This window comes from Petaurus breviceps, unplaced genomic scaffold (assembly GCF_028583685.1).
Source record: "Petaurus breviceps papuanus isolate PSGF00001 unplaced genomic scaffold, PetGlider_PUasm1.0 140, whole genome shotgun sequence".
Classification (NCBI taxonomy): Eukaryota; Metazoa; Chordata; class Mammalia; order Diprotodontia; family Petauridae; genus Petaurus; species Petaurus breviceps.
In genome coordinates, this window is record NW_027185698.1 from 27315175 (window position 1) to 27323995 (window position 8821).

General features: G+C 40.9%; 1 protein-coding gene across 1 annotated transcript in view; it reads right to left on the minus strand.

The window, feature by feature from the left end:
- Nucleotides 1-699, minus strand: part of CC2D2A (coiled-coil and C2 domain containing 2A) — a 342921-nt gene extending 342222 nt beyond the window's left edge. The window contains exon 1 of the mRNA XM_069074941.1: nucleotides 365-699. The gene's annotated coding sequence lies outside the window, so the exon portion shown is untranslated. The remainder of the gene's footprint in view (nucleotides 1-364) is intronic.
- Nucleotides 700-8821: the final 8122 nt, after the last annotated feature.

The following is an 8821-nucleotide window of genomic DNA, read 5'->3' on the forward strand; positions in this document are numbered from 1 at the left end:
CCAGCTCAGGTTGGGGTTTTGAGAAATGTTTTGAAAGGAGGCAATCATTTTTCCTAAATCCAAAACTATTTCCCAAAGATCCCTTCACACCCCAAAAGCCACAGGAACCAAAAAACAGCAACTGCTGAAACTTTTCAGCAGCCAATTCATCATTTGCTCCCACACTCTCTTAAAAGAAGAAGAATTTTTAAAAAATATCCCATCTCTCTGGGAGCAGCTGCCTTCCCTTCCTCCACTAAACACTCCTGATGAGGGACAAACACCAGGAATAAGGAAGCAGGAGCGTCTCTCAAAGCATCCCCCACAAGCTCCTTCCACTCCCTCCCCCTGCCCCTCAATATGCTCAGGGGAAATGCCAGCTTACCTTCCCTCCAAGGAGCTGACACATCAAATTGCCCACAAGAACATGAAACTCCCTCGTACTGATTGTCCCATGAATTTGGTCAACGCAACAACTGGATGCCAGAGACGTTTGTTTTCTCAAAGCCCCTTCGAAATGTCACAGAAAAGCTCTGGAGGAGAAAAGGCAGTACTTGTCAGAGCCCCAGGAAGGCGTTTGAAGCTAAGGAACTCATGCTCTTGTGGAACTAAGTTCTGCAACTGTCTTTCCCAATTCAAACAGCCTCCCACTCCTTCTCTCTCTCAGGCACTCGCCAACTCCGATAATTTAAAGCAACTGCGATCCTGCCCATAAAACTCACATTTCAAAGAGTCCTATTTAGGAAGGAGGGAGCAAGAGTGAGGTTGTCCCTACTCACCCCAGGCTGAAGTAGTCAGGGTCAAGGGTCCCAGGGATGCAAAGCTTTGCAGCCCCCTCCTTTACCCCTTACTCTGCTGGCCATATTACTTCAAGATGCCTTTTAAAGACGAAAGGGCATTGCCTCATTGTGGGAGAAAGAGGAGAAACTTAAGGATATTTGCAGGTGGGAACAACAATTTGGGGACTGTGTCACTGAAGAACGGTGCATAAACATCGTTTATTAAATCATTTTAAGTGAAATTATGCTTTCTTTTTTTGGTGGGGTCAGTGGGATGAATCTCAAAGGGAAAAGTTCAAGGTCATGGCTGTGGCAGAGTTGAGATTCTGTCTGAATCTGTCTCCTATCATGATTACAGGCCCAGCCCAATCAAGAACTTGTCTCTTTTTCTTGGGAAGCCCCTGTTTCTAGACTGTAATGGAAAACCCCTCTTTGACTGGGTATTACCTTTAATCTCAGGGCAGAGGCCCAAAACAAATTTTGCCAAACTAGGATCCAGGAAATGTGTATAAGTTGTCCATCATTATAATACATAGTTGGTATTTACTCATTTGCGTAAAAGATTTTATTCTTCGCTCCCTAAAGTAGAAGTTTCTCGAGGGTAGAGAATGTTGTTCATGTATGTCTTTGTATCTCCAGTGGCTAGAAAGGAAGCTACTTAATCAATGCTGGTTGAATTCTCTAAGAAAATTCAATACAGTTAATTTCACTTCAACTGTAAGAATGAGTACCTATGTACCAGATACTGTAGATGGTACTTTTGTGATATTTTTTTTTCTCTCTAAAGCACAATTCCTTGACTTTTGGGGGAGTACATTATTGGCCCTTTAGGTCTGGTAAAACCTTTGGGATCCTTCTCAGAATAATGTTTTTAAAGGGATAAAGCAAAATACATAATATTACAAAGGAAACCAACTATATAGACATAGATTTATATATAATATATTTGTATATAGTGCCATCATATACATGTATATATCTGGATATATAGATATATAGATACACAATGTGTGTGTGTATCAATCAAGCTCAAGGACCTCTTGAAATCTATCTATGGACCCATTGGGGGATCCCAGGTTAAGAAACCCTATCTTAAAATATCAAATATGAAATTAAATATTTATTTAAAATACAAAATGCACCAACTTTGCAGTGTAATATAATCCTATTTTCCCTCTTTAATTTCTAACATTTTCCTAATCTCATTTTCTCTGAGTTGTCTTCAACATCCCCAAGAATGCTCAGACCATTGTTTGTTAGGTTCTGTTAATATATTTCTAGTTCAAAGTATTTTAAGGCTAATTCAGTTAAATAACTGTGCTTTAGGTCACTATTACTAAAATCAGTTCACTGAATAATCAGTTCATCTAGCAATAACTACATTTATGTTGCCCATTATATAGTTTCAAAGAGTTTTGTACCCATTATTTTCTGCAATATTCATAGGAGTAAATGGAATAGGCCCAGAGAGGCCAAATGAGCTTCCCAAGGTCATACACTTAGTATCAGAAGAGCATTTGAACTCATCTTCTGATTCCACAGTCAGTGTTCTCTTCCTGTACCACAGTGTCTTTGTGTTGTCTCCTCTGTAGAATGTAAGCTCTTTGAGGGTAGGAACTGTTTCAATTTTATTTTTGTTTCTTCAGCATTTAACATAATGCTTTGCACATAGTAGAAGCTTAAAGAACATTTGCTGAATGATTGTTGAATTCAATACAACAAACATCTAATCAACAGTGATCCAAAGACAAAACAAAATAGTCTTTGCCTTCAATCAATTGACAATTTACCCAGTGGCAAAGCTGGAATGCAAACTCAAGTCTTTTAACTACAAATGTGAGTGCTTTCAGCACTGAAAAAGCTCTAGACCACACAACCACTGGGTCTTTTTGCTATTCTGGGAACCCTTTTTAAGAAAATCTTTAAAATGAGGGTACTGAAATAGATTATCTCCAATGGGCTCCCTAAGGGAGATGGTATAGGACAGTGGGGAGAGAACTGAAATTGGATTCATAGGACATAAATTCAAATCCTGTCTTTCCCATTTACTCTCCGTCTGACCTTGGGCAAGTTACTCAGCCTTTCTGGGTCTCAGATTTCCCATCTATAAAATTAAAGTATTGAATTAAATGGCAACTTTGACTATAGATTTAAGATTCATTTAACTTGGATACACAGAGGCAGTTGACATACACTTGTATCACTTCCTCAGTTACAGTATCATAGATTTAAAACTGGAAGGGAGCTTCCTGAACCGAAAGACTGTCTAATTTAACCCCTTCCCCCAACCCATCTTTTTACAGATGAGAAAACTGAGTCCTAGAGCTATTACCAATGGTAAAGCTGGGATTTTAACCTGGGGTTGTTTGACTCTTAATTCAAGCAGTGTATGACTAACGATGACTTGTTCATGAAAATGACACGAAAACCATTCCTAAGGATGTATTTGGCTCAAAAAGCATATGACTAGTATATGAGAGACAATCAATAACTTAAATGTTATATAGGTATTCCTGAGATAATAAAAGAAAAAAAGGTCTATAGCAAGTTGAGTAGACTTTCTATTTACCGTGTTTCCCCGATAATAATACCTATCCCGAAAATAAGCCCTCCCCTTACTGTGTAAGATTCCTCTAAAATAAGCCCTCCCCTGAAAATAAGCCCTATTGAGATTGCTACTGTAGTGAAGGTGATCCCCTGCGCTACATGCTACATTACGGTACCCTCTGTATGCACCGTCTCCCCCCCCCACCGTGAAACATATGCTGCGCTCCGAGCTGCATCCAATCAGAGCTGCAGCAGTGAGCGCATCATCCTGTTCTTCCCCAGTGATTTGCTTATTGAATAAAGGTACATTTTTTTGTTCACATTTACCTGTTTATTAAAATTGCTGTCAATGTTCATTAAAATAAGCCCTCCCCTGAAAATAAGCCCTCTGGTGTTTTTCTGTTAAAAAAAAAATAATAAGACAGTGTCTTATTATCGGGGAAACATGGTAGGTTTTATGGGACTACATGGACAAATTGCAGAAAAAAGCTGTAAAACGGGCTTTGGTTAGGATCAAAGAAAGAAAGATATAACCTAAAAAGGTAAATAATTCACTAAAATAAATCTCAGTGTTCTACTTTGGAACATTATCAGTTTCTAGAATCCAAAAGGTTTTCCCAACTAATGGCGAATAACCAATGTGTGATTACAGCTAGCTTGCAATTACCCCTGAGCATGAAGAATAATAATGGACTTAACAACTATGTCACAGCTGTTCTGCAGCAATTTCTTAAGGAGAGGTATTACTGTTCAAGAAAATTAACTTCCAGATGATGGTGAAACCCATAGCTCAGCACCCCAAGTTCTAGGCTTATGTAGACCAGGTCCAATCTTGGAAGTAACCCAAAATATTACTCTTTTGAGCAGATTCAGTCTCTTCCCTTTCTCTGGGGATCTTCAGAAGACACTTGAGTGCAATGCTTAGGTTTCCACATATGTGAAACAAAGGGCCCACCAGATCACACTTCAGTACTCAAGATGATAACATATATATCAGGTACAGGACTGTCTGAATTCCACCCCACACAAAATGTAAGAAAGGGGAAGGACCTAAAGGATTTTATAAATAAGGCAGAAAACCAATAAAAGTCTCAAATTAGGCCCTAAAACATGCAAAGAGCTCTCTTCCCACTGATGATCCCACTTCCCGGAGATCCTCAATCTTTCCAGAGATCCATGTTTATCATAGATGTTGTTCAAATCTTCATGTCTCTGTGGACCCTGCTGTCCGTGGAGTTTTCTAGGCAAAGATACTGGAGTGGTTTGCCATTTCCTTCACCAGTGGACTAAGGCAAACAGAAGTTAAATTACTTGCCCAGGGTCACAAAGCTAGTAAGCGTCTGAGGTCACCTTTGAACTCAGGGTTTCCTGTCAGCAGGCCCAGTGTTTCACCTACTTAACCCTCTAGCTGTCTCATAGTGCCACCCCATAGTCTGGACTCTCCTTAGAAGAAAAACAAACTTAAAAATTACTGAGGTGGGAGTAGGGTTTCCCAGCATTCTGATATGAATCTCTTACCACAGGAATGTGTGCAGGTCTTTGAGTTCTTGTACTATCCTGTGGTGGTGGTGCCTCTTTTTGGAAGAGGAATGAACTTCAGATTGCTGGTAGGGTAGTCCCAACATCATTTTTTTCAATGAGTCCCACTTTCCACAGGAACAAATGCAACCCTCCAAGCTCTAAACAATTACCGATATCTTGGACTCCCTTCAGAAAGAAAACCAATAGGGCTACTGGATTGGGGGAGGGGCTAAAATGATAGTAAATCCCATTTTCACCCCCCCAAAGAAACCTATGTCAGTCAGTCAGCAAACTTATTGGACACCTACTATGTGCTAGGCATTGTTCTAAACACTGGGGACACAAAGGCAAATTACAGTCCAATGGGGAGGCAAAATTCAAATAACTCTGTAAAATAAGACATAAGGAGGGCAAATTGGAGGGAAGGTATTAAGATTGAGGAGGACTGGGAAAGGTTTCCTATAGAAGATGGGGATTTAGATGAGACTTGAAGGAGGCCAGGGAAGTGTGAAGGTAGAGATAAAGAGGGAATAAGTTCTAGCTGTGGGGGACAGCCAGTGAAAACACTGGGAATCATGTGCTCAGATTTGTAAAGAGGCCAGAGTCACTGGAGTACTGAGTATGTGAGAGCTGGGGCGGGGAGGTATGGGGGAAGTAGCAGTTAAATGTAAGTAGACTAGAAAGGTAGGAATGGACCAGGTTATGGAAGGCTTTAAAATCCAAATAGGATTTTATATTTGATCTTGGAAGCAATAGGGAGCCACTGGAGTTGATTGAATGGAGTGTGTGTGTGTGTGTCTGTGTGTGTGTGTGTGTGTGTGAGAGAGAGAGAGATAATGATGGTGACGATAATGATGAGCCTTGCATTTTAGCAAAATCCATTTGACAGCTGAATGGAGGATGAATTGTAGTAGGGAGAAACTTGAGCCAGGGTAAATGGTCAGTAAGATATTGCAATAGTTCAGGTGTGAGGCAATGAGTGTCTGCACCAGGGTGGTCGACTGTATCAGAGGAGAGAAGGAGGCATCTATGAGAGATGTTATGAAGGTAGAAATGATTGGATTTGGCATCTAATTGAATACATGGGATGATAGGATGGAGTCAGGGATGATGCCTAGGGTGAGAACCTGGGTGATTGGAACAATGGTGTTATCCTCTATAGTAATAGAGAAGTTAGGAAGAAGGAAGGATTGAGGGGGAAAGATAATGCATTTAAGCCATTTACAAGACATTCAATTCAAGATGTCCAAAAGACAATTAGAGATTACTGGAAGTCAAGAGAAAGATAAGGGCTGTGTAATGGTAATGGGAATTTGAAGATCTTCCCTGCTTGGAAAATAAACTCTGCCCCCCAATAGGCTGAATGTGGAACATGTGAACATGGAACCTGTGGTGGGAGGAGTTTGATGAAGGGTGGAGCAGAGCTCACAGGAAACTGGGAGTCAGAGCAAGCTAGATGGTTGGGAGGAGAGGACACTTCTGAGGGACACTGGTTTGTGATTAAATATTGGTCTTGTATTGGTTTGTGGGAAGGCTAAAGGATGGCGTGACTCTCTGCTACGTTGTGGTGCATTAACTTCTATGTTACTATGATGAATTTGGTTTTCTGGTGTCTGAATAAATGTTTTGCTTCTGTCTTATATATGGAGAATCTGTTGTATTTTGTGATCGAGCATCATGGGCACTGTGAATATTGCATTGGTGTTACAGGCTGGAGAAATGGCTCTGAGAATCATCTGCATAGATATGATAGTTGAATTCATGGAAACTGATGGGATCACCAAGTGAAAGAATATTAAGGGAAAAGAGGGTCCAAAGAGGTACAACTTTGAGGGTGTGGGCTCCCTTAGAAGGTAAACATTCTTGGGACTGGAAGACAGGAAATTTCCCTAATCCTTCCCATCAGACTGGTGCCAACCAAATTACTCTTAGTAACAGAGAAGTCCAAAATTTACATTTCTCTTTGCCTACATGACATGGCTTTGGTTATCTGCCATTCTTCAGGTTTGAGGACCATAAGCATAATTTTCTTGACTCTGGCCAAGATCTCCATTTCTCTCAATAGAAGACTGAATTTTGGGACTCTCAGATTTGGAGAGGCAAGTCCTGGGGTAGGCACTGTCCAGGAAATCCCATTTGTCTTAGATTCTGGAAGCAGGGATTGCCTAGGAATTTATAGGAAATTTCCCTTCTCTGGCAGAAGGCTGGATTCTGGAACTCTGGAATTTCTTGCTATTAGAGAAGAAACCTCAGAAACAGAATTATTTTTAAACAGGAATGCTTAAGAGAAAAGAACTCAACCTTCCTCCAAAAGTAAGGATTCAAGAACTCTCACCATGTGGTTCCCTCATGCACATGAAAGTGTGGAAGCCTCTGCCATTGTCTCCCCAGTGCTGTTTCTAAGAGCCCCCAGTATGTCATCACTTTTCTGACTGCTACTTTCTCGTGAGCTGAGAGGCCATCATTCCCTAGCACTAAGTCACATGGCTCTCCAACCCACAGCTGCCACATGATTGAGAGTGTGTGACTTCCATGCCCTTTGTCCCAAGGCAATCATTAGCATCTCCAGGACCCTGGTCAGAGGTAATCTGCCTAGGCAAAAGGGAGGGGTGGGCGACAAGGGTGGGTGGTGGGAGGAGCAGCTAAAAGATCTTTTGGCTCTCTTTAATAGGCTAGTACAAAGGAATGTTTTTTTTCTCACAACAATTTATTCCATAACTGAATGAGCCAATCCCTTCATCTTTGTCAGTCCCTGTTGGTGTCATCCATGCTTCAGGAAGTTTGAAAAGGCCTATCTCTAACCTCCAATGGAAGATATCAACATTCCAAATTCAAAGAAACGCTGTAAGCTTATAGATAAAGAAATAGGTTGGTAGGTAGATCTTGGAACAAGCATTTATCAAACACAGCCAATTAGCATTTATTAATTACCTACTATGTTCAGGTCCTGTGCTAACTTCTGGGCATATTATGTGCCAAGCACTGTTCAAACCTTCAGAAAGCTTGCATTCTAATGGGAGAAAACAATACATAAAAGGGAGCTAGGAAGGGGATCAAACACATGCATGGTGGCAGAGCTGGAGATGTCCAAGAAGAACAACAGAGCAGAATTCAACTCTCTGCTGGGGTGGGAGTGGAGATGATGAGCCAAATGGAATTGAGTGGGCTCCTATGACTGAAAAGGTTCTGGGAGGTGCTGTGCAACACTGGAACTGCCAAATAAGGCTAAAGTTGTACTATCGGAATCCAGTATGTGTCCAGGGGTTAGAGACTCATTTTCTAATGGGGGGATTATGGCCCAAATAGAGCCAAATGGAGACAGATCACCAAGTTGATCAGGGAACTTCCTACAACAGCAAAACTTTAGGGGAGATAATAATTCCTGGTCATAGGTTTAGAGCTAGAAGAAAGAAGTATGGTTATCTATTCCAGTTCCCTCATTTTAAAGGTGAAGACACTGAAGCCCAGAGAGGTTAAGTGATTTGTCTAATGTCACACATGTAATGAGTGGCAGAGCTAGAATTCTAACCCAGGTCCTTTGATTCCAAGGTCCAATGCTCTTTCCATTTCATCAATCAAGCTTTCCTGAGAAATGTTTTTCTTTTTAAAAAATTAATTAATTAATTAATTTTTATTTTTCAACATTCAGTTCCACAAACTTTCGGTTTAAATTTTCTTTCCCTCCCTCCCCTTCCTTCTCCCCAAGATGACCTGCAATCTGATGTAGTCTCTACATATACATTCATATTAAACATTTTCACATTAGTCATGTTGTAAAGAAGAATTAGAGTCAATGGGATGAACTACAAGAAAGAGGAAACAAAACAGAGAGAGGAAAGGAAGAAGAGAGGGAGAGAGAGACAGAGAGAGACAGAGAGGGACAGAGACAGAGAGAGAGAAAGAGAGAGACAGAGAGACAGAAAAAGGGAGAGAGGGAGGGAGGGAGAAAGAGGAGAGAGAGAGAGAGAGAGAGAGAGAGAGAGAGAGAGAGAGAG